This window comes from Cavia porcellus, unplaced genomic scaffold (assembly GCF_034190915.1).
Source record: "Cavia porcellus strain 051 isolate PalLab524CR breed Dunkin Hartley unplaced genomic scaffold, mCavPor4.1 scaffold_29, whole genome shotgun sequence".
NCBI lineage: Eukaryota > Metazoa > Chordata > Mammalia > Rodentia > Caviidae > Cavia > Cavia porcellus.
The window spans coordinates 2,295,556-2,320,417 of record NW_026947512.1 but is presented as its reverse complement, the minus strand read 5'-3'; the positions used below and the strand labels follow the sequence as shown (position 1 = coordinate 2,320,417).

General features: G+C 43.4%; 1 protein-coding gene and 1 pseudogene across 1 annotated transcript in view; one reads left to right on the top strand and one right to left on the bottom strand.

Annotated features, from left to right (window-relative positions):
* Positions 1-15,156, bottom strand: part of LOC100732317 (POU domain, class 5, transcription factor 1-like) — a 43,600-nt pseudogene extending 28,444 nt beyond the window's left edge.
* Positions 15,157-16,117: 961 nt separating this feature from the next.
* Positions 16,118-24,862, top strand: part of CUNH1orf21 (chromosome unknown C1orf21 homolog) — a 220,465-nt gene continuing 211,720 nt past the window's right edge. The window contains exon 1 of the mRNA XM_003474917.5: positions 16,118-16,257. The gene's annotated coding sequence lies outside the window, so the exon portion shown is untranslated. The remainder of the gene's footprint in view (positions 16,258-24,862) is intronic.

Below are 24,862 nucleotides of genomic sequence, written 5' to 3'. Positions count from 1 at the left end.
CACCTTCCTCGTGGGGATGTTTAGGGGATCAAGTGGAACAGGGTCAGGTCAAACCATTAGCTCTGGGCCTGGCTTATAGAAAGCCTCAGTGTCTGTGAGCTGTTTCAGATACTATTCCACCTCCATGTCCAAACAGATCTGGAAGAGCTTGAAGGCTGTGAGGAAACACAGTCACGCAGCAGTGAAAACAATGTGTATACAGTGTCCTCTGCCCAGTGAATGTGAGGAAAGAATTGAAGCTCTGGGATCAGAAAGCTCCAGGTGTAAGGCCTGATCTTCTGTTGGCTGACTGTATGACCTCTGTCAGACCTAGAGAGAGTGGCAGCAGCCACTTTCCATGGTGAAGGGGACCCTGGTTCTGACACTTTCCACAGAAATTCGTGCTGTTTTTCTGTGTTCAGAGGTGTTAGTTACATCCCGTGGAAGTGCAGCTCTGTTCACTCAGAGCCCAGATCTGCAGGTTCAGGTTGAATCCCTAACCCACAGGAAGTGGTGGGACACCTGTAGGACACACAGGGAAGGAGCCAGTGTTTATGGTGTGGGTAATAGAAGAAACACATACCTAGCATCAGAGACCACTGACTGCCATAGTGGCTGGTGTCTTCCACAGTGAGGGAGGCAACACTCAGGGGCTGGGTCCTCAGCTTGTTAGCCAATCTAATTCAAGCACTGGGAGGCTGAGCCAGGAAGATCTCTCTGTGAGTTAAGAGGCCAGCCTGGGTAACACAGTGAGATGAAGGCCAGGTTGAACTTGCCTCTGAAATCAGAAAAAAAATTGAATTAATGGCTGACAACAAAAATTAGAAAATTTTTCTGGACACCAGAAAACATACTTATGATCTCTGCACTCTGGGAGGCTGAGACAGGAGAAGAGAAAATTCAAGCCCAGCCTAGGCAACATAACAAGTATCAAGACCTCATCCAAAAAAAAAAAAGAAGGGCTAGGGATGTAGCTTAGTACAAAGGCCATGAGTTCAGTCCCCAGTTTCTAGCCTCTCTTGATAGACAACATAGGACTCATTTCTGAAGGTGTCAATAACGATCTGGATCTGAGAGGTGGCTGCCTCCTTCTGGTGGGGAGACTTGATGTACTCCAGTCTCCGTCCAGCGGGCATTGCCTCTCAAATTACTTCAGAACCCCTGCAGGCACTGAGTGTAGATCCCTAAAACATGCAAATCCCACATCATTTCGTGTAAGTTAAGCCAGTAACAAATATTTATAAAGCATCTACTAAGTGTCCATTGTGGTTCCAGTTACTCTCCTAATCCAAAAACCAGGGGAAAACACCTCACTTCTGTATTCAAGGTCCTTACAGTCTATTTCACAGGCCTCCCGGTGCAGCACAGCGCTGGCAAGTTCGTGAAATGTAGTTAGTCTAAGCTATGCCTGCTGTAAGTGTAAAACACACGCTGGATTTCAGAGACATCCTGCAAAAAGAAGTGAAATACATCATTAATATTTTTTACATTTGTTCCACGTTGAAGTCATGATATTTTGATCTGTTGGATCAAATGTAATCTACTGTGATGAGTAACTTCATTTGTTTCTTTTTAGTTTTCAAAAGCTACTAGAAAATTTAGTTACATATGTGGTACATATCATATTTCTGGATATTTCATTTCCAGCACTCGTCTTGATTGTGAATGTGTGTGTAGCAGTACCTTATCCAAACTTCCAGAACTTAGGGTACAGTGTACATCCTAATGAACATGGAGCATGAATCTGAACAGGTGAAATGTGGCCGGGTTCAGGTCTCACTTCACAGAATCCAAAGCTGTGCTGAGAAGTCTGTCCTTCAGTCTCATCCTGAGCCTTCACCCCTTCTGTTGAAGCTGGGACTCACTGGTGGAGAGATGATGAGGATTAAAAGGGAAGGGGAGGTCATACAGTTAGCATTTGAAGACTGCTGGAAATGTTGGACGTGGTGATGGGGTTGCCTGTCATCCCAGTGTTTGCTAGGCTGAGACAGGAGGATCATTTTGAGTTCAAAGCCAGCCCGTAATACATAGAGCTCAAGTCCAGCCTGAGCTACATAGTAAGACCATGATTTAAAAAAAAAATACAAATACTTTGGGGGAGTTGTGTTTATTTGGATCCTCTGAGAAGAAGCAAGTTCCCAGATGGGACCAAGTGTGCTGGGATTTTACTAGGGAAATTTTGGTGGGAGAGAAAATAGGGTTGGGACAGGAAGTCTGAGCCACAAGGAAAGAGAGAGGAAGAAAATACAGCAGAGGGGCTCGGGAAACCTAAGGAAGGCTCAGCAAAGGTCAGAGGAGCTGTGGGGCAAAGCGGAGACGTTCTGTATCTGAGGGAAATGAATAGCCTGCTCCTGGGCTGGAGGCAACCCCCAGGGCAGCAACCTCTGTACAAGTGGGTTGGGGAGGAGGGGAGGAAGGGGAAGGAAAGTAAGAATAATTAACATTCAGTACATATTTTACCAATTTTCAAGATCATTGTAATTACTATATATCAGAAACATGTACTAATAAAAGAGAAACTTAAAAGCAAACAAGCAAAACAGGCACAGTAAGTGGCTTTCAGGGCGTAGCTGCGAGGCCCTGAGCCTGCCGTTCTCCAGAGCTGGAAACCTGGAGCCTTCTTTGGCCACCTCAGAGGCCATCCCTGCTATCCAACAGGCCAACCATTGATCTAGAAAAGGCTTGAGCAGCTTACTCTCTGCAAGAGAGCAGACTTAAAATAGCCACTTCTCTCGCGTGCATAAAGAAAAAAGAGTAACCCCAAAGTATATTAAAGATAGTAAAAATTGAAGTGTGGGATGATCTTGCAGTGAGCAAGTAGGTTGATTCAAAATCTTAAAGGTCACTTCCAACTCCAGTGGCCCCAGTTCTCTAGCTATTTTCAAGGAAAAATTCTTAAAAGGGTGGGCTCTTTTTCCCTTTTCTAACTATAAAAGTAAATTGTGCACTTTGTGGAAACTTCAAAGTAGGGCATGGTTGCTTAGTCCAGTAATACCAGCACTTGAGAGGCTGAGGCAGGTGGATCTGCAGCTTGGACTGGATTCGAACAAAAAGTGGGGCATGTGGTGCATCACTGCTGAGGCAGGAGGTTCATAAGTTCTAGCTCAATCTGGGAAACTTAGCAACTCAGTGAGAACTTGTCTCAAAATTTTGAAAACTAAAATAAGAGGATGGGGATGTAGCTCAGTGTAAAGGCCCTGGACTTGATCCCTAGGTAGCTTAGTACACATCAGTGTACAACTTTGATTATTTGTGGTAAATTCCCATGAGGTCACTAATTACTAGCACAAAGGGCATAAAACTTTTAGTACTTTTGATGTACATTTATAAGTGATTTTATCAGCAGGATAGAAAAATGCTTGTTTTCCTAAAGCTTCCTCAATTTTTTTAATTGGGTTTTGAGTCCCAGTTGTGTTATTGCTTCAGTCAGCCTTAAACTCACTGTGCAGTCCAGGCTGGCCTGAAACTCGTGGCAATCGTCCTGCCTCAGCCTCTCCCCAGTGCTAGGATTATACGCATGTCTCACCATCCCTGTTACTTTCTTCAACTTCAGAGATAATAATTGAAAATATTTTTGCCGGGGCTGGGGATTTAGCTCAGCGGCATAAGCGCCTGCCTTGCAAGCAGGCGGTCGTGAGTTCGATCCCCGGTACCGATAAAAAGAAAAAAGACCAAAAAAAAAAGAAAATATTTTTGCCAACTGGATCAAAAATACCACCATTTTAAAAAAACATATTCCTTTAAATGTTATTAACATTGAACTTTTTCATTTGTTTTTCTTAATAATTCATATTTCCTTTTTTGTGAATATTTCTTCATATCCTTGGCCAGTTTCCTATGAACTTTGGGTCTTTTTTATTTTTTAATGTAAAAAAAGTTTCATTTCTTTACTTTTGTGGCACTATGAACTCAGCCCACTGTCTCATATATGCCAGGCAAGCGCTTTACCATTGTGTACATCACCAGCCCTCTCTTTCTTATTGATTTATAGGATTCTTTACCCATTAAGCAAACAAACATTTATCAGGTACAATGTATTGCAAGTATTGTGTCATCTGTCATTTATTTTTCAATTTTATAAGTATTTTTTCTGATACTGCTTCATGCATTCAAAACTCGTCTTTCCATTTATGATTTCTGCTAGGTAAGTCTTATTTATTTCAATATTACATTATTTTTTGAATTCTATATGTTCCTCTACTAAAAGAAAGATCAAAATGACTTTAATTTTTACATTTAAATGTGTACTCACCTGGAATTTATTATTATGTATTGCTAAGAGTAGGAAACAAATTTTGTTTTTTTAAAATTGCTACCAGACTGTCCCAAAACTATGATGCAGTTTATCCTTTCCCATTTATTTGAATTTTTATGTTTCACAAAAACAGTGTTTTTAAAACCACTTTGCTATTCACTTCCTGTTTTGTTGTATTGGCATCAGATAATGAAGACTACCTTTTCATACTTTGGGAAGCAGATGAACTTTTCTGTTTTGTCAAGAATTGTAAGTCCCAGTCACTGAACTACAGTGTGGGTTATTGTTGCAAAATACATTTTATGACTAATAAAATAATGATGTACATTTTTATACACTAGAGTAGTTTTGATGTCTCCCTCACAAAAATACCGTCCAGTATTGTTTGTCACAGTGGGGCAGATTAATGGGGACTATACTGGAATCATTTCCATGTTGGGCATGGCTTCTAAAGTTCTTTTGCATTGGTGCCTATGAGATCTGTGTCCCAGGGCTTCTGTTCTTGAATTTCCAGAACGTTTCTGTTCTCCATGATGCTTCAGAGAATAATTACAGGGCTTCTTTTTGGTCCCTCTGACTCAAGCTAGTAGGACTAAATCTCTGTTCTTTACAAAGAAAACCTAATTGGAACACTGCACGTGCCCTTCAGGGCTGAAAGAAGGGGAAAGTTCCTATCAGCAAATAGCCAGAGGAGCTGAATGTGAAATTCATACTGGATCTCTAAGGTTGAGTTGGGCAACTCACACAGAGCTGGGAGTCATTATCAAGTAACTCCTGCTGAGAGGCTTACCTGGGCTGGGTTTCCCCCTCAACAGTCCTGTCCAGCAGCCTGGCCTGGCCCTGGCCTGTGGTGGGCTCTGTACCCTGAGCCTCACAGTTGCCAAGCTTGAGGAAATTGGTGAGTGCCCCTTCCAGCCTGCCTGGCGGCTCTCACTCTGGCCTCTCCAGCAAACTTTTCAGGGAGATTCCACTGCTCACTTCTCTCCTTTGCTCCTTAGCTCTTTCTTTGGCAAGCAGTCAATTGAGGGCTTTAAAATTTTTTTTTCTTTCAAATGAGTACTCCTTTATTAAAAGACAGTAGCTAGCTAACCTTTTTTATGCCTTCTGGAATGAAGCTCCTTAGTTCTGTTCTACGAGAGTTACAGAATCCTACCCCAGTTTTTCTGAGACAGGGTCTCACTTCCAAGTGCATGCCAATCTGGAACTCACTATACACCCAGGGCTAGCCTCAAACTCTCAGGAATCCTCCTGCCTCAGCCTCCCAGTTGCTGGGATTATAGAATGTGTTATCAAGCCCAGCTAGAATTCCTTTTTAAACTCTTTTAGAGTAGGTTTTGACAGAGCATGGGGGAATTAGACCCTTCTGCTCTTCTTATCATCATGACTTGAAAATTACTTCTAGTTTCTTTTTTCCTCTCATTTAAAAAAGTTTTAATTTTTAAACATATGCATATTGAATCTGCCTGTGTAATCATGTAAAAAACACAATGAATAAGATCCAATTGATAAAAATACCAAGACATTTTCACTTGCTGAGAAGTATTATTCAACATATACTTTAGATGCCTTTAGAACAATAGACATGATATTTTCTATTTATCTATGTTTTTGCCCTGTTCTTTTCTCCATATTTTCTTTATTCTCTTTCTTCTTTCTTATAGTCAGTTCATATTAAGATACCTAGTGGGTGGTATCAGGAATCAGCCAATCGTTTAATAATTGCATCTGGTTCCTCATAATTTAGCTTTGACTAAAGGATTGTAGGGGATTCAAAGCATATCCAAGTGGTGAAAATTGCAACTGCCATTATAAAACTGTATCTTTCCTTTTTTTGGGAGGGGAGTTACTGAGCATTGACTTCACTACTGAGCTATATTTTCAGCCACTTATTTATTTGCTTGTTTGTTTGTCTGTCTGTTTTGAGACAGGCCCTTGTTACGTTACTAAATTGCCCAGGCTGAGTTTGAATTTGTAATTCTGCCTCAAGCTCCAGGAGAGCTGGGATTACCGTTATATCCCACCATAATAGTCCATCTATTATAAAACTACAAGCAAAAAGGAGAAAACAGGAAAAGACACTCAATGTGTTTAGCCATTAAGTAAATGCAAATAAAACTACACTACAATGACAACGGCAAGCCCTTTGGTGGTGTAGGACCAGAGACCTAATACTCGGGAAAACGGAGGCAGCAAGACTGCAAGCTCAAGTTCAGCCTGGGCAGTATAGCAGTTTATACCTTGACTCTGTCTCAAAATAAAAACTAAAGTTGTCTGGGTTGAAGCTCAGATCCTAGGTTCAATCCTCATTACTCCAGACAAAACAAAACTGGAATGGTATCACATTTCACATCACTAGGATATGAACGAACGGTTGTCACACTAGGACAGTGACTGTTAATCATGACGTGTCAGCTTCATGGGGTTAAGACATGCCTTGCAGATCAGTAAAACACGCTCCTGGGTGTTCTGAGTGGATCACGGGGTGGAACCTCGGGTACTGTTTTTGGTCTTTTGCCTACTGCTCTACGCCACTGTTGCTCTGCTGTTTCCCAGTCACACGAACCAAGCAACTTTGTACCACAAAGCTTCTGCTGTGATATTCTTCCTTGGAGCCAGCAGACCTAGGCTGAATCTCCTCAAAACGTGAGTCAAATTAAACCTTTCCTCCTTTAAATTGTGAATATCAGATATTGCATCCAGCAATGGGAAATCTAATGAATACAGACAGTTATAATTTTAAAAAATGGAATAAAAGTGGTTGTGAAAAAATAGATGTGGAGAAACTGAACTTCTTACTCTTTGCAATGATGGAAATATTCTAGACTTGGATAATAATGAAGATTGTACAGTCATGTGAATATATACTGAAAGTCACTAAATTGTACAACTTAGGAAACACATATCTGTCCTGTCGTAGCCAGAATTAGTTTACTATTATAACAAATAAACCAAATTTCACAGGCTTTTTAAAAACCTCAAAACAAAACAGAATACTTAAGATGGGGTGAGGTAAAATCCTGACAAGGGAAATTTCAGAAACCTTCTCAGAACAAACAACATTAAAGCCAGTCACCAAAAGTGCAAGAGTTTCTATAATAATAACCATTTACAAAGCACTTGTGTATTCTCTGTGGATAGGCAGAGTGCCTGGCTTTCTCAAAGTTCTGCATCTGCACGATAAGGTCTCTTTGTTGCAGATGAGCAACCTGAGCTTGGAGAGATCAAGATAACTTGCTCAGGCCACAGAGCTAGTAACTGAGGGAAAGGTTGGGAAACAGCTCTTGATACGGGTAGAGTTTGAAGCACTGGGGCAAAAGTAGCAGAATACTAGGAGGGGCTATCAATCAGCCAGGGGTTTGGGCCATTCATCCATGTAGCAGCTGGAACTGAGGATCAGTCGGGAAAGGTAGCAAAGGGTCAAATAAGGGAAGGACTTGAAGTTTATATTTCATTTTTTGACTCTACAGAGAGCTGGGGTCCTTTAAGTGAGGAGGGAGAACTGTGCTTTAGGGAAAGTACTCCAAAAATATGAACAACATGCAACCACAGAGCCTGAGGGCAAGACAGTTGATTGAGGGACCAAGAGAGAGGGCTGAGCCTGGACTGGGACTGCAGGACTACATCAGGAGGAAATGAGCAAACCAATAGAACTACCTTTCAAACTGCTGAGCCTCTCTCTCTCTCTCTCTCCTCTCTCTCTCCCTCCCTCTCTCTCTCTCTCTCTTTCTCTCTCTCTCTCTCTCTCTCTCTCTCTCTCTCTTCTCTTTCTCTCGCTCTCTCATATGTTTTATTTGACAGTGCTAAGGACCCAGCCCATGGCCCCGCCCCTGGCAGGCAAGACTCTACCACTGAATTTACCTCTAGCAACACTGAAAACATTTTGGTGCTTATGTTCACACATGCTTTTCACTGATATTTGACATTTCTAGAAAGGTAAAACTGTTTTTGGCTGCGTGTGCTGCCACAGACCTATAATCTTCAGCATTGAGGGGGCTAAGACAGTACAGTCATGGGGCGTCTGAGGCCAGTGTTGACTGCATATATGTTATCTCAAAAAAAAAAAAAAAAACAACAAAATGAAATAAAACAACAAAGTTCTTTATTGATAGTTATTTTGGACTAGGATTAATTTAATTAAACAGTGCTGAAACATGAGAATGCTCTCTTATTCTAGGCCTGCTAGCCACTTCTGTTCTGTAAGGTCCAACCTCAGTTAATAGTGTTCTGCTGAGGGTATACCAAAGAAAACTTCTAATTAGCCAGCAAGTGGCATGATCCTGTCACTGGGCAGAGTTTGAGGAGGTCCCCTAAACAGGAGAAGGGGACCTCAATGTTCACAGTGGAGTAGTTTCCTTGATGAGTGTCTTATAATGTGTGTCAGTGAGAAATACAGGCAAATTAATTAGACAGAACTGAAGAAATACACACTCCAGAAGAAAATAGAGTATTGGTGTTCAAAAGAGTGAGATGCACCATGGCTTGGGGTTGGGGATATAGATAGATTGATAGATGGATAGATAGACAGATTTTTTTTCAGGTACTATTCTCCTCAGCCTGGGGGTTCTATTCTCCTCAAAGATGGATTATCTACCTGAGTATAGAGCTATAAACCAAGCACTCATGGACATTTAGGCAGGCCCAGCCAATTTGGCAATTTAGCAAGATCCTGTCTTAGTTACTTTTGTTGTTGTTGGAACAAAATACCCAACATCCACAAAATAAAAGAGGGAAGGTTTATTTTAGCTCACAGTTTGTAGAGGTTTCAGTGCAAAGTTGATTCTACAGCAAAGGTAGCACAGGACAGTGCATGGCAGAGGAGTTCACAGTGTGGCAAGCAGGAAGCAGCAAGCCTCCCTTTCCCTTTAGATTCCATTCAGGCTACAAACCTCCAGGGTGGGGCTTCTGTTTTGAGTAAATCCATTCAACCACACCCACACCATGCTAAAACCAATCAGTGGACTATTATCATATAGCTTTCATCTAATATCACACACCGAGGAGTGCGTGAGACTTTAGGGAGACTTCTAGATACAAGCCATAACACTGTCTCAAAATAAAAAAGCAAAATAAGGACTATGGATGTAAATATGTATATATGTATATGTCAATATGTATATATGTAAATATGTATATATATACATATATGCGAAGATGGTCTGCCTGAATACATTCATTAAAACTATTGAATCTGTTTTGTTTCTTCATGATAAGTTCAGGTTATTGCCTTTTACTTTATTAACTCATAATATCATTAAGGAATTTGAGTGAGATGAGTCTGGAAGAAGACAAACAAGCCTTGCGAGTATAAACAAGCCTAGAGAATACTAACAAGTCTAGGAAATAAATCTATAGGTAACCTTGGGTAACCTGGAGCTTACCTTAAAATTATAATTTCCTTGTCTCCTTTTTACCTTTATTTCTTCTACCTACCTCTGTCCTGGTATGTTAATTCTCCTCTTCTCCTGGCTCCACACAGAAGGCAGACAGTGTGCCGAAGGTGGCTACCATGCAACAGATTGCAGAGATAAAAACTACTCTTTCCTATGTCCAGAGTCACAGCGGCTTGGTACGTACAAGTACCAGGCCCAAGAGCAAATCCCAGGGCTGTTACTTGCTAGCTGAGTAGCATTTGCTTGGGTCTGTTTACTTAACCTTTGTCGCTCAAATAATGATAAAAGTAATAATAGCAATAGCAACAATCCCTGCACAACATTCTTAGGAGCCTTAAATTACATAAAACAGTCAGAAAATTTAGAAAATTTCTTTGTAGATGTTAATGTCAAGGAACACTTGGAATTCTCATTTCGGGCCTTGCTTGTTCCTTCCCTTCTCTCTTTTAGAATACAATCTGAAGACCATAGTTTGCATGTATTTCTAAGATAGCAACATTTTCCATTAGTTCTTAAAATGGAATCCTCAGTAATTGTATCTGCAATCAGACTGTGCTGTCAGAAATGGACAGCTTTTAAAAACTGCGGAACAATCAATGCTAATCACTTACTTACAGGCCATGTTGTTGGTTGTTTCATTTTGGTGAATGGTGATTCAGCGCTCCTTGTGTTTATTTTTTGTGTTTATCTCCTTCGGTTTCACTTCAGAAATGGAAGAGGGGAAAGAGGACAGCTTCAAAGAAGGAAAGTTGAGATACAGAAAAATAATGTTTTATTTTCCTTACTGTTTTTGCCCCCTTTTTCTTTTCCCATTGTCTTTCCTCTTCCCCCTTTAATCACAATGTCTGACTGTGTCACAGTTGCTGAAATTCCTGGGTGTCAGTGTTTGCTATCACCACTAATGGATTGGTCTATCAACTACCCATAAGGGTGCGTTGAGGCTGAGCCCTGTGGGAACTGGCAGGCCGCCTGTCTCACGGAGCTCGCAGTCCACAGCACAGACAGGACTAAGATGTGACACAGCCACAGCACACGTTAATGCAAGACAGTACTCTAAGTAGATTATCTGTAAGAACCATAGGGCATAAACATCAAAGGCGGCATAGATACAGGACACTCACCCAGCTGGCCTATAACCTGAGAGAAAAGGGCCCCCCTAGAAAACTAAACAGCAACATCTGGACAAAACCAAGGTCCTTGAAACAGAAAGAAGAGGCAGCGGGCAGCCTTGAGAAGCTCAGTTTACTGTTCATCCGCATGAGCGTCTGACTTTCCCTCCCTTTACCTCATTCTTTTCCATGGCTAGATGAATCTTAGTCCCTGCTAATGGGTTGTAATCACATTTTGCCTCAAGTATGAATGTTTTCTGTTTTCTTCTATCTATCCAACTTTCAAAAGCAAGATAAAAGAAAATGCATACCCGGAGGAGAGACTCAAGAACAAAATAGATAAAAGAGCTATAATTTTCAGATCTAGAAAAGCAGGTTAGTAAGAGTAATTCACACATCACTGAAAGACCAATTAGAACTATTAGCAAGTTGCTAGGCCTGACTTCAAACTCTCTGCTGTATTTCACCCTGGAAACTTCAGAAGCAGCTGTGTCGCTAGAGAGGCACTGGCACCATTACAGTCAAAACACATAAACAGCTCTCAATTCACAAATGCTTATTTGGGTGCTTTACGTGTGTGTGTGTGGGGGGGGGGTATGATATCCCTAAAAGAAGCTACACACACACACACACACACACACACCAGTCTCAAACCTCTAGCTGCTGATCTTAATGATGGAACTACCATCAAAGCTATGGAAGGCTCTTCCCAGTCAAGGCTGTAAAGTTCCAGCAAGTGAGGATACACTGGCTACTCAGAGGGGGCAGCCCTCAGCAGCCATAGTGTCTCAGATGGACTCTCTTCCTGTGTTAAGAGTCTGTGGTAGCTTAGGCCTATAATCCCAGAATTTCAGGAAGTTGAGGCAGGAGGATCCCAAATTTGAGCCCAATCTGGACAACGTAACAATTTAGAAAGACTGTCTGGAAATGTAAAATAACAAAAAGGGTTGCTCGTGGTGCAGCACCGTAGGGAGGCCCTTGTTTCAGTGCAAAAATATAAATAAAAGAATAAATAAAAAAAATAAATTGTAAAAGTGTGAGCCCAGCTTTGAAGGATGAGCAAAACTGAGGCATGCCACTTTGTCTTTGTCCACCCAGAAATGACAGTGTTATGACTATCCCTGTGATTGTGTTGTTGGGATGATGAAGTGAGTTCACACTCACTGTGAACTGCACAATGCTGTGCTTGATACACATTCCCTGGAATTGCAAGGAGTGATTACAAACAGAGCACGTTTCAAACATCTCAGCATCGTCTTATGTTTTAATTACCTTGCTGAAACTACATTTAACTTGATTATTCAGAAATCTTATTGGAAAATTTGCAACAAATAAGCCACATGCCTGAAGTCACTTTAAATGGACTTATATACAAGAAGATCGAGGAAGGCATTATATAATTTTTACTGTTTTTCTTCAATCAACCTACATCTCCCTCAGTTTCCTTTATATAGTCAAAGTCAGGGGGGAACATGTTCTAGTTAGTGTGGACTGCTATAACAAAATATTATCTAGACTCAACGACTTAAGTGAATGTAATTTATTGCTCATAGTTTCAGAGGCTGAAAATCCAAGATCACGATGCTACTTTGGTCAGGTGTTTGGAGAGACCATCTTCCAGGCTGAGAGGGCTGGCATCCAGCCCTGTTCCCAGAGAGAGGTAGAACGGAGCAAGAAGATGCCACCTTCAAGAACTTATAAATCCAGTTATTTACTCCTAAGGGTTCTGCTTCCTAACACTAACCACATCTGAAGTTTGGAAGGGAAAAAACATTCAGTATATAATACAATTATACTTAACAATAAATAATGCATGTTCTTCATTCTTTTTGTGTAAGGCTGTTTATGGGTCCCTTAATCATTATGAAAAGCTGGAGAGATTATTCTGTAATAAACTGTCTAGGATATATGATTTGTGCTGACCACGCAGCTTTGCAACCACTCCTGTCACACTGGGAGAGGAGGCCCAAATAGAAGCCCTGTGGTCACCTGCCTTTCCCTCCTTTGCCCCTGTGCCCTTCCTCCCTGTCTGCCATAGCCCATGCAATAGAGCCCAGCCCCACTGTCCCTGGAGCTAGGTGTGCAAAAGTGTGCATGGTGGCCGTGGTGTTCAGCTTCACTCCCATCCTTTCCCCAGCTATGGAGGAAGGAAAAAAAGAAGTGCCAGGGATGCCAGGTAAAAGGAAGAATATAAATCAAGGCAGAGAATTTCTACAGGAAGTTCAGTACCAGCAAGTGGGCTTCCTGAAAAGCCCACAGGGCTTGTTTTGTGATGGTCATGTACATGAACCCTTCCAAGGAGATTCTATGTATTTGTCCTTTTTCTTTTCTTTCTTCCTTTTTTCTTCCTTCTTTTTTTTTTTCTTTTGGTACTGGGGATTGAACTCAATGATCTCTCACTTGCCAGGCAGGCAGTTGTGGAGATGAGCTATATTTCGGGCCCTTTTATCCTTTTTCTTAATTTTGAAAATAACTCCCTGGATTATTTCATGCCTTACAAATTCTGGATTGCTTTGGTCTGCACAGGCATTTAATTCTGGGATGTCTTCGTTGGGCTTTTATAGGTTTTTTTGTAGGGTTTGACATAAAATGTTGCTTCTGAGGAATGGTTTATCTGAGAAACAAATTAACAATCTATAATTTGTCTAGGACAGTGATAGGAACTTTAGAGAGCGTTCAATGATAAAATTGGCCTGCTGCAGCACACATGCCATAGGTTCACCACCACTGGTCTAGGATCTGGTAAACTGGCAGGTGTCTAACTCATTGGTTGACTTAATGGCAATGAAATAAATGAAGGGAAAATGAATACAGTGTGCTTGAAGAATTTATGGAGCCCTTCTCCCTGGATGGTGGAATTATGGCAATTTTTATTTTCTCTACACTTACTTGAATGTTTTTACTTTGTGTGTGGGTGGTACTGGGAAGCTGAACCCAGGGCCTTCACAATGAGCTACACCCCCAGACTCTCCACCCTTTTTTGAGATGGAGTCTCCCTATTGTCCAGATTGGATTAGAATTTGCAGTTCCCCTGCCTCAGCTTCCCAGAGTTCTGGGATTACAGGTATGCACCACCACACTCGCTTTGAGTTACCTTCTATTTTAAATTTTTCTAAAGTGAATATGTAGTATCTTAAATAAATTTTAAACTGGCTTTAAAACCTCACAGTGTGAATGGACTTTCATCTACACATATGTGAACTGTCTATTCTGTGGCCTGCTCTTACTTCTGAGGATGTCAAGTCAAAGGAGACCCCGAGGGGATGAAACGCAGCACTGGACATTAGAGAACAGGGTCCCTTTAGGGCCGGGGGTGCCTACGAGGGCAGGCAGGCGAGAGGAAGGAAGAACAGAGCACGCGGTCCTCCACGTTCCCTTTACACACATCCGGATACCTGCACATGCATTAGTTCTGCTTTACTTTGTCTGCCAGCATAGGTCTCACGCATGTTCCACAAGCCCCAGGAAGAGGTGATGACGCTGGATAAATTCAGCCACAATCCTGCTCACTCCTTTAAAGAAGGAACATAAACATATGTCCAATGTGAGGTTAAAATATATATTGAATTAATAGCTATTTGTTCATTTCTTACTACATGTCAGGCATAATGTGAAGTTTCTTATAGGCACTACCATTTCATTTTATTTTCCTTTTCCTTTCCCAATCTGCTTTTGAGGTCGGAACTGCTACTACATATCAACCCATTTTATAGATGAGGAAAGAAAGGCTGACCGAAGTCCAATAATTGCTGGTGGTGGTAGAGATGGGGGCTGGAAAGTCCTGATTAAAATCCCAGCTTGTTTACCCTTCCTTCTTAACTACTGCTTTTGGCAAGACGATTAAAAAAAATTAGGTTGCAAAGAAAAAACTTATAGTATAGACTTTTTATTATTTATTTATTAATATTTGGTGTTTTGAGACAGGATCTTGCTATGTCATTCATGCTGGCCTTGAAATCACTGTGTAGCCTATGCTCACCTCCATCTCAAGGTGATCCTCCTGCCTCAGTCTCCCCAGTGCTGAGATTACAGCCTGCATACCTGGCTGAATATGGGTAATTTTACAAAACAGAGTCCAAGTTGAGTGTTATGAACAACACGATAGTAGCCTTTCAAGGTGAAAAAGAAAAAGGTGGAAAAAGGGATAAAACAGTTTTTAAAAAGCTGATTAACCACACATTAATGGGTGATTACTAATCCATTTAATTAAGCTGAATTATCAATTTGCTTTTCTTCTTTTTAGGATGAATTTGCATTTCAATTAAGTATTTCATCACTGTCACAGCTCTGTGTCTTTTTTCATTTTCCAACTTCATCGTGGCCAACTACGGGAAATGATTCGGCCTGTGTAATCTGCAGGACCTGGGGAGTATCTGTTACCCTTATTGTTTTCTTGGGTGTCCTCACTCTGGGGGCCTGACATTCCTCGCGTGTCTGAGGCCATAAGGGAGCACTGAAGCGCGGGGAAGCCGCACAAAAGACATCCAAAGGCTGTCGTGGTAGAAAGATCAGTCCCGTGCGCGCACCAAACACCCAACAGACCGGGAGGAGAGAACAACACCCTTTTTCAGAGGGTGGGAAATCGGTCTGTGAGGGTCCACAAAGACGCGGACAGATGAAGTGTCAGGCGACGACGTTTCCAGACCCCCGCCCACGCCTGCAACCCTGGCCTCAACTCTGTGGTCCTCGGTGGCCAGGGAGGGGAGAGGGCTAAGAGCCCGCGCCGTTTCTACCGGGTCACCGCCGCTCCATCCATCTGCAGGCGCGGTGGAGGAGCCGGGCTGAGGCGCTCCGGGGCCGGGACACGGCAGTGGGCTGCGCCCGCTGGACCAGCGCAGCCGGGGAGGACAGCGCCAGCCCCCGCCGCCCTCCACCGGGCAGAGCCCCGCCGCCAGGCCCTCATCTCCCGCAGAGCTGGGTCCTCCGGCTTCGGCCGGCCGCGGGCCTCGCTGTCGGGGTCCCCCCTCCCGCGGGCCTGGCTGCACACACACGCACTCACCACGTGCACACGCGCGCACCCCCGGCCCTAGCTCCCGGGGCGCCGCGCCCCGCACCCCGCCTCCGCAGGCCCCTCCCCGGGGAGGACGCAGGACGCGCGGGAGCCGCGCGGGGAGGCCGGGCGGGGAGTGTCGCCGTCGGTGCCCCCGCCCAGCGCGCGCGCGAGCGAGAGAGCGACTGGGCGCCGCGCGCCCCTCCCCGCCCGCCGCCCGCCCGCCCGCGCGCTCGCTCCTCCCGTCCCCGCCCTCCCTCCCCGCCCGCCCGCCGCCGGCTCCGCTCGCTCCTGCCCACTCCCCGGGGACGCTCCGCGCCGCTCCTTCCACACTCCAGCTGGGAGCCGCGCCGCGCAGGACGGAGAGCTGGCCGCGCGCCGCCGCCTCCCGCACGCACGCTCGCTCGCTCGCGGGCCGGCGCCGGCTTTGGGCTGGGACTCCGGGCGGCGGGGCGCGCAGCCGGGACACCGTGGCGAGGAGGACCGGGCGGGGGGCGGCGGCCGGCCCCCTTCGGCCCCCCGCGGGCGCGCCAGGTAAGCGGGAGCCGAGGCGGCCCCGGGGCTCCCGGGCACCCCGGCGGGCGGGCGGGCGGCCTGGCGGTGTCTGCGCCGCCGAGGGGGGAGCCGCGGCCGTGGCGCGGTGCCCGGCCCGGGCTGCTGCGAGGGACGGAAGCTAGGGTGGGGAGCCGCGGGGGGCGCCTGCCCGCCGGGGTGGAGGGCTGGCTGCGGTGGGGGCTGCTGACGACTTTCGTCACCGGGGGGCCTGGGAGGCTGGTATTCGGCACCCCTCCCTTCCCACCCGCACCCCCACCGCCCTCAGCCTTCCCGCTGGTCTCTGGCTTTGCCTGCCTGTAACCACTGTACTTTGCAAGCCAGAGCTGGGGAGGAAAAAACACAGATTAGAATCCGTGGCGAAGTCTCCCGGTCCTTTCTCCCGCTCCCTGTGATTGATGTTTTTATGTGGGTGGTGCGATCCCCAGGATTTCTGAAGTTTTGACCTTTCCGGGGTGGCTCGTTTCGGTGCATCTGTTTGCCCTCCTCGGGATTGTTATTATTCGTGCCCATGCGTGGCAGCCGGAGGGTGCTTGTATTGTACGCTGAACAGATTTCACCCCTCTGCAGCCAGTTCGAGAAGTGTCGCTGCCGCGGCCGCCTTTGGTCTGCTGCTTAACGCCCTTCCCTATCATGCACCCTGCCCCCTCCCTCTACCGAAGGGTTTTTTTTTTTTTAACCCCTGCTTAGTGTTTGTGAGAGAGAAGTCCCTGGCTTAAGGGCTCTTATCAACCATTCATTCTTCTTCAGAAGCTCTGAATGGCTCAGGCATGTTGGTGAAATTGGGGTGGCTTTCTTTGCTCCAAGAGTTGCATGGTCAAAGATAAAAATATACACATATAAACACGCATTAAACCTGAGATATGGCAAGCACAGTTTGAGAGAAGTGATTTGTTTCCGATAGGAAGTTGACAACCTATGAGATACCTCCATTGCATGTGGGTTAGGAAAATTGTTTTAAAATAGACAGAGTTTATGCGCTGCCTGACTGGGAAGACCGCCATAAATTCAGTCATTGGAGCGACTCTGGAAGTGATACAGCCTGATCAACCAGAACCTCAGTAAAGACACACACACTCTGACACACTCTGACTCAGGCATTGGGAGGGGACTGACACACCGTAGATTCCATATAATGCTGTTTTTTTTTTAAGAATCTTTTTGGGGAAATGACTAGTGCACCATACAAAAGGAACCCCTCTCCATTCAAGGGGCCGGGTCCTCCTTCTACCTACTGAGAATAACTGTGCAGTGTGGTAGAACTGGGATTTACTAGGAGAGAAACATGATTGGAGTGGGCCTGGGCTCCTTTGGTTCTGGTGATGGAAGATGGTGTTTTTTAGACTTCTAGAGTTGGGTTAAATGATCAACAGAAAATGTTCTGTGCTATTTGGTAATGCAATTGATTCAACATGGAAATTAATTCGGTTTTGATCATCTATTTTTGTTTCTCTCCTCCCCTCCTCCCCGAGCAGTACTGGGAATTGAACCTAGCTTGCATGCTAGGCACACACTACCACTGAGCTATATTCCAGGCTCTTGGCTCCTGCTCTGCAACTTACAAAGTGGGAAGTGCCAGTGTGTATGATAAAACATGCAAGTGTATTTATAGACCTTGAACCCATGCTGGAACCAGTGCCTCATAGAACACACAGGCAGCATTGAAGTGTAATCTCTCAATGTTTCCTGCTGTACAAATCAGCTTCAGACGATAGCTCTAGATGACTGTTGGGGAGACCAATCAAGACAGGCACACTGGGCTTTTGGATCCTGGATCCAAGGAGGAGTCACTGCCTTCTTGTCTTGCTGTTATCTCATTTGGACCAAATTCCCCCCACCCCCCATAGCCTCCAGTGCTAGAGAAAACTCACATCCTCCAATCCTACAAGGAACTTGAGGTTCTAGCTTCCTTCTTTAGGGCTGACTCAGTTTCACTGTGAGTTGAGAAGAATGGTGATTTTGTTTGTCTCTTCTTTATCTCACTCCTACTCCCTCTAACTTTATGGTTTCTTCTGGGTTTCTGGGACTTAATAGGCCACTGTCTAAAGTAATTAGAGGTTTGTTTTTGTTTTTGTTTTGCACTGGAGACTGAACCCAGAGCTTTTGCATTGCACTATATCTCCAGCCCTTCTTTTACTTTTTATTTTGAACTTGGTAAATTCAGGCTGGGTTCAGACCTGCGATTCTCCTGCTTCAGTGGTCTAAAGTGTGAGGATTACAGGGATACACTGCATTCTGAGTGATTTGTTCCAGGCTCTTTGTAGCTCTCTTCTGTTGAATATTTTTGAAGTTCACATATCAAAGACTAGGCAGAGAGTGTCACTGGACCTCCTATTAGAGCAAAAGATGACAAGAGACTTATTACAGAGTTTTAAGTGTGCTAAGTAACCACAGGCTTCATTTGGATTTACCAATAAAACTTGTAGCCTTTTGAGGCACCTTTTAGGGTGTGCACATTTAAATGCACAGATCATGGGAGGGTCTGTATCCTTCCAAGCTTTATTTCAGCTCTATTTTGAGGATGGCCCAAGGAGAGAATATGATTGAAATCCAGTAGAAGAAGAGTATCAGTTAGCCGACAAAATGTTCAAATCTCATTGACTTACTATACAGTATTTTGTTTTTTCCACTTTATTAGAACCAAATATAAAGGGAGGAGGAGTAGCATTGCTTTGTGTGCTATGTATATATTTTTCTCCAGCTGTTCCACTGACATTTCAGACTGTGAGCACTGCTTGTTTTATGTGGTTTGAGCTGTTTTAATTTGAACCACTCCACGGGTGGAGTGAAATCCAAACTCCACAGAGACAGAGTGAGGGGGATGTTCACGTGGATGGATGCAGCACTCCTGCAGGCCCTCTGAGGAGCATATTGCTGATTATCAATCAGGTGAAGGCTGATGGATGTGGTCTTACAAAGCAAAGTTGTGTGAAAATGGTTCGTGTGTAAGAGTTGATTTGCCTCCAGCTTTTCGGGAACATATTGACCGTATAAATCAACTCAGATATCTTGTAAATAGGAATTTACTCAGATACTGGATGGGTCAGACTTAGTTTCATGACATGTTAGTCTTTTTAAAAAAGTTCTATTGTAGAAATGGATAGAGTGAATGGCACCCACCCAAGGGGGCAGAGGGTTACAGGAGGCAGTGTGGGTGTGAGGACCCCACACTGACATTTTTCATTTCAAATTTACTCTATAGTGATACTTGTTTTATTAATATGTCTTTAGTAAATAGGTACATATTTTGACTACTTCACAATCTTTTTTCAGTTTCAACTTTTTTTTTTTGTCTTTTTCGTTTTTATCGGTACCGGGGATCGAACTCACAACCACCTGTGAGCAAGGCAGGTGCTTATGCCGCTGAGCTAAATCCCCAGCCCCCAGTTTCAACTTTTAAAGCCCCATACTATGGGTGAAGTAAAAGTTGTGTTAAACAGATTTTCGATAAAGCATGAAAAGCAGATTGTGAGACAGTGTAAGATACTGCTAGCAAGCTACAACCCCCAGGATAAGACTTGTGTGCAGGAAAATTGCAACAATGAAACTATACATTTAAAAATGGTGACAGTTTTGACTTTAGAAATCATAATTCAAGAGCTTATCTGAAGTGGCATGTAAATTATATGCAGACATATTTTAAAAGTAGGCAGTTATTTAGCATGACTATCTCAGTTCTGAAGTTTAATTGTACAAGTTACAGTTGCAACAAGAAACAACATGACATACTGTGATTATGCAATTATGACAAGAGTGGTTGGACATAAACTGGGTTAGGATAAACATAGAAATAAACGTACACCAGTGTCTGCAGTTGCAGGCAGTCCGAATTTCCCGTATTTTCTTAATAAATATGTCGCTGGAAAATGTATTTCCTAGGTTATAAGCTAGTCATATAATAAAGATTGCTTTTGTCCTATACTTGTAAAAGTTCATGCAGTTTACCAATCTGAAATGGAATCTGAGGAGTTTTATTGACCAGGCTGCCGAAGGCAGGCCATCTCACTCACCCCGGTCAGTGAGCCCTGTGGCAGCCAGCACTGCTGCCTCTCGCACTGCACTTGGAAGTCACTCAATGAGTGATCCAAAGAATTAGCCTAATTAATTAAGATCTGTAATGTGTTAAAACCTCGAAAATCTACATTAGATGCAGACAGATAAATTTTAATACACTTGTATGGTAGTATATTAAAATTTCAATAAGTAAATAGATAAGACTGAGAAGGGCTCAGTGTGAAGGTCCTGGATCCATTCCTCAGCACCAGGGGAGAAAAGTTCCATTTTATGCCTTAGGTAGGATTTTTAAAATGTTGAAGCATATTTGTATTTGCCAGGAAAGTGAACACACCAAATCTGATGTTCTGTAAGATAACTGGAATTCCCAGGTAGGATATCTTAACTTGGAATGTGCATATTTTCCCTGTTTGATGAGTACTTCTTTCCTCTTGATTGTAATGGTATCTTTATCTTATTGTCTGACGGACTCAGTGGATAACATTGCCTCATATTTGTAGTGCGGCACATGGTTGCCAAAGAGTTTTCATGTCTCCTGTCCACTGACATCAGGCTGCTGCTTTAGTAATCGGCGTTTTCCGTGCTGCGGTATCTCTGAGAGTGTGCCTGGTGGAGGAGTCCTACAAAAACTCAGGCAGCGTCAACTCTCATTTATTAGGTTCATTGCTGCTACCCCTAAACTAACTTGAAAAAAGGAAAGCAGCTGCCTGGTGCAGTGAGCTCCCGCAGACTCCCTGAGGCCCGAGGCTCTCTCGGAAATCTCTTTTCTCCTCTCAGGCTATCTTTTGACCCCTGGCTCCTCTGCCAGAAGTCTCTTCCACCTTCCTACTTTTCCCAGAGGTTTTTCATATTTTCCTGTTCCACAGCTTTTCATCCCTAGACCCTCCTGCCCCTTCTCGCACCTCCACACTTGTTTGCAAGATGTGGGTCTTAGGGTTCTGCGTGAGCTGTCCCAGTATCTTCCCGCATCTCCAGAGCCGCGCCTGCAGGTGCTGTGGGCTGCCTGCCCCGCGGTAGACCCTGCTTGCAGCCCAGCTTCTCCCTGTGCCCTCAGGGCTGCTCGGCTGTTGTCCTTTGCCCGACAACCTCCTCCCGCCCACATCTCACCATCAAAACTTAGATCTTCCAGCAGGTACCTGCCTCTGCCTGTTTCACGGCCCCTGACATCTCAGAGGGTGTGTTTATAGCATTCACAAATTGGTGGTCAAATACTTTATATGTTGTGGGGAAAATGGAATTAGAGCACCTCAAATTTAGGGATCTTTCTGCCCTTGTTTTCACTTTTGATTTTACTGTTATACTGTTGACTTTTAAAGCCTCTTAAGCCACTTAATAATACAGCTAAAGTCCTTTGGCTCTTCACTTTGCTTAGCTGTTACATCCTCTGTTGGATAATAGATAAAGGCAATTTTTTCATGATTTTTGTTATTTTTAAAGGTTTGGACCGCAACTCTTGCATAGCATTTGAGAGCTTTTCATAACACCATTCAAAAGCTTTATTGCACACTAAAATCTATTTGCTAATTACAAAAGTAGAATGTTTATTTACTTCCATCTTCTTTACCTTTCTTCTCCTTTGGTTAAATAAACATTACTGTAACATAAAATAAGAATATTCTCATTTGTTGTGATTTTACTGCTCTCCATGAGAATATTACAAGCTCATAGAACACATTTGCATCAAGTAAAGATTCTCTAGCTAATACCTAGCATTTTTTATTTCCTCTATAGGTTTGTAGCCTATGTTGACTGTATTTGTAAGATTAGTAGAAAAAAATGATAAATTTAAGACTGCTACTGGGAAGAGATATCCTACTGATTTACTACACATGAATGTGCATTAGCCTTTTTGAAAACTGCACTTCAAAAATAGATCCAACACTGATTATGCAATATCCTGAGTGCTTCAGGGCTTTTGGAAGAAGGTGCTTACAGCCGGGAGGGAGATGATGGCTTTTAAGTAAGAATTCCCTTTCTGTGATGGATCTCTTTTATTTGAGTGAGGTGATACTGCAGTAGCTTCAGTTCATTGTTAAGTCATATGTTAGGACATATTTCACTTCACTTGGTGACTTACGGCTTTTCCTGCCAAAGCTGGGTAAAGAAAGGGGCCTGAGAGTGAATATTTTTCCTGGAGTGGGGATATTTTTTAAGAGTCAACATCCCAAGAGATGCTTCATGAGTCACATCCACTCCTAACAGCTTCTCCCCGAATCCCAAGGTTGACAGAGTTGTTTCTAGCATAGTAGAACTCTTAGAGTCATGCTGTAGTTTTGCTCATGAGAATTGAAAGATCTAGGGTAGAGAAAGGAGATTTCACAGACTGGAGTTTGCAGAACACTTAAAACATGCAGATATTCCCTATCTGCCACAGAGGGACTTCAGCAATACTATATGAGCATTCTGTCAAAAGCAATTTTCCTAGGAGAATTTTACAACAGTTGCTTTAATTAAAATGTTACAAGGACCAGACATGGTAGCAAGTGCCAGTAATCTCAGCACTGAGGCAGGAGAATTTCAAGTTGAAACCCATCCTGAGCAATTTAGTGATTTAGACACTGTCTCAAAACTTTTTTTTTTTAAAGAGTTGGGGATGTAGTTAAGTGCAAACCTTGAGTTCAATCTTTAGTAATGCCAAAATAAAAATTATAAAGAGTAGACTGTGTTCAGTAGTGACAGCTGGTCATTGACCTGAGGCTTGGAATTCCTCTATGGAAACATTTAAAACTCTCTTTAATCAAATGAGGAAGTGTAGTTTGGACTAAGAATATATAATAGGAGTTAAATTTTTTTGTTGTTGTTAGCCAAGGTTAAGCACCTAATCTTTCTGACTCTGTCAGATAATTTATTAGACAAACATTTACTTTTGTCGATGACACTTTGTGTCATCTCAGTGCCAGGCACTTGGAGAGATGCTGGAAGATAGAGAGATAAAAAGCCTGGCCCTGCCTTTGTGCAGTTGTTAGACAAGTAGGGGACCTGACACATAAGGCAAATGGTGAATAGACCAAGGTGCTCTGGGGGCTGAGATAAGCCAGCACCCAGTCCTGTCTCAGGCAGGCTGACAGTTTGCCCTGGTTTCCCTGGGAAAGGCATGGTTTATTCCTGCTGCCCAACACAGTTAATAATAGCACCTCTTTACTCTCAGAAAGGTCCCAAGTTGAACAATAAAATGTATGGTTCCCCACATTAGAAGTCATGGAAGCTTCAGAGAGGGGATATTTGGACTGTCAAATGCCCCATAGGAGTCCTCTAGGCTGCTGCTTACATTTCCCAAATATTGGGGGACTAACATTCACTTGACAACATTTTGTTTTTTCTCATGGATTGGCATTTGGGACAAATGGAAGATAATGCTGTGCATTTCAGGCAGAAGATATGTGAATATGAATCAGCATGATTGGATTTTCCACATGTCAATTACAGGTCATAGGATTCAGACATTTGCCAAAATATAAGCAGTAGGAGTCACTGAGTGTGAGGGAGGAAAGTATTCCCAACCACTGCTTCTTTCACAAGTGTAGGTAAGAGATTGAAAAGGGATGGAGATCATCAAGAGCAAATGAAATCAGCTGGATACGACCTGTAATCCCAGCAATATAGGAAGCTGCAGGAGTCCCAAGTTCAAGCCCAGTCCGGACAACTTACTACTTAGCAAGACCTTGTCTAAAGAAACAAACAAGCCAGCAAAGGCTAAGGCTGTATCTCAGTGCAGATGCACTGGGTTCAATCCTCAGAACTGGGAAAAAGAGACAGAGAACATAAAGAACAAATGAACTCTGATATTAACTTGGTGGAAGATGCTGAGAACTAAATATCTAAAAATGAAGAAAGGGCAGACAGTTGAAGGACTTAGAAAGCAGAATTGGTAGCACTTAGTACAGTTGGGCACGGATTGTGGAAAAGAGTAAAGAATAATCACAGATTTTCTCCATGGATCTTTCTCACTGAGATGAAGAATCCTGGTGTTGGGAACAAGAGTGATTAACTTAGTTAAAATATGCTGAAGTTTAGAAGAACACATTCTCCTACATGGAGATAGATAATATGTGACTAGTCTGGAGATTGTAGTCTGGATTTCAGATGAGAGGTTTGGGATGGAATTATAATTCAAGCGCAGTTTATCATTTTCTCAGGGAGTCATTCCACAATTTCTGTGATGAAGTCAAATCCCCCTATTTTGCCCTTTTAGTACACCATGGGCCTCCTTACCTGCATACACTGTGGAGTATTATAATTGCACATTTATTTTTGTGATTATTTTATTGACATTAATAAATGTCCCCCAACTAGAAGGTCCATAAGGGCAAGATTTTATCTCCTTTTGATACTTTTGTATCAGCAGGACACCTGTGCAGACTTGGTGGCACATATCTGTAGTAGTACCAGCACTAGGGACGCTAACACAGGAGGATCATGGGTACAAGGCTACCCTGGACTACATAGTAAATTCAAGGCTGGTCTGGACTACATATGGAGACCTTATTGGGGGAGAGAGAGAGAGAGAGAGAGAGAGAGAGAGAGAGAGAGAGAGAGAGAGAGAGAGACAGAGAGAGACAGAGACAGAGACAGA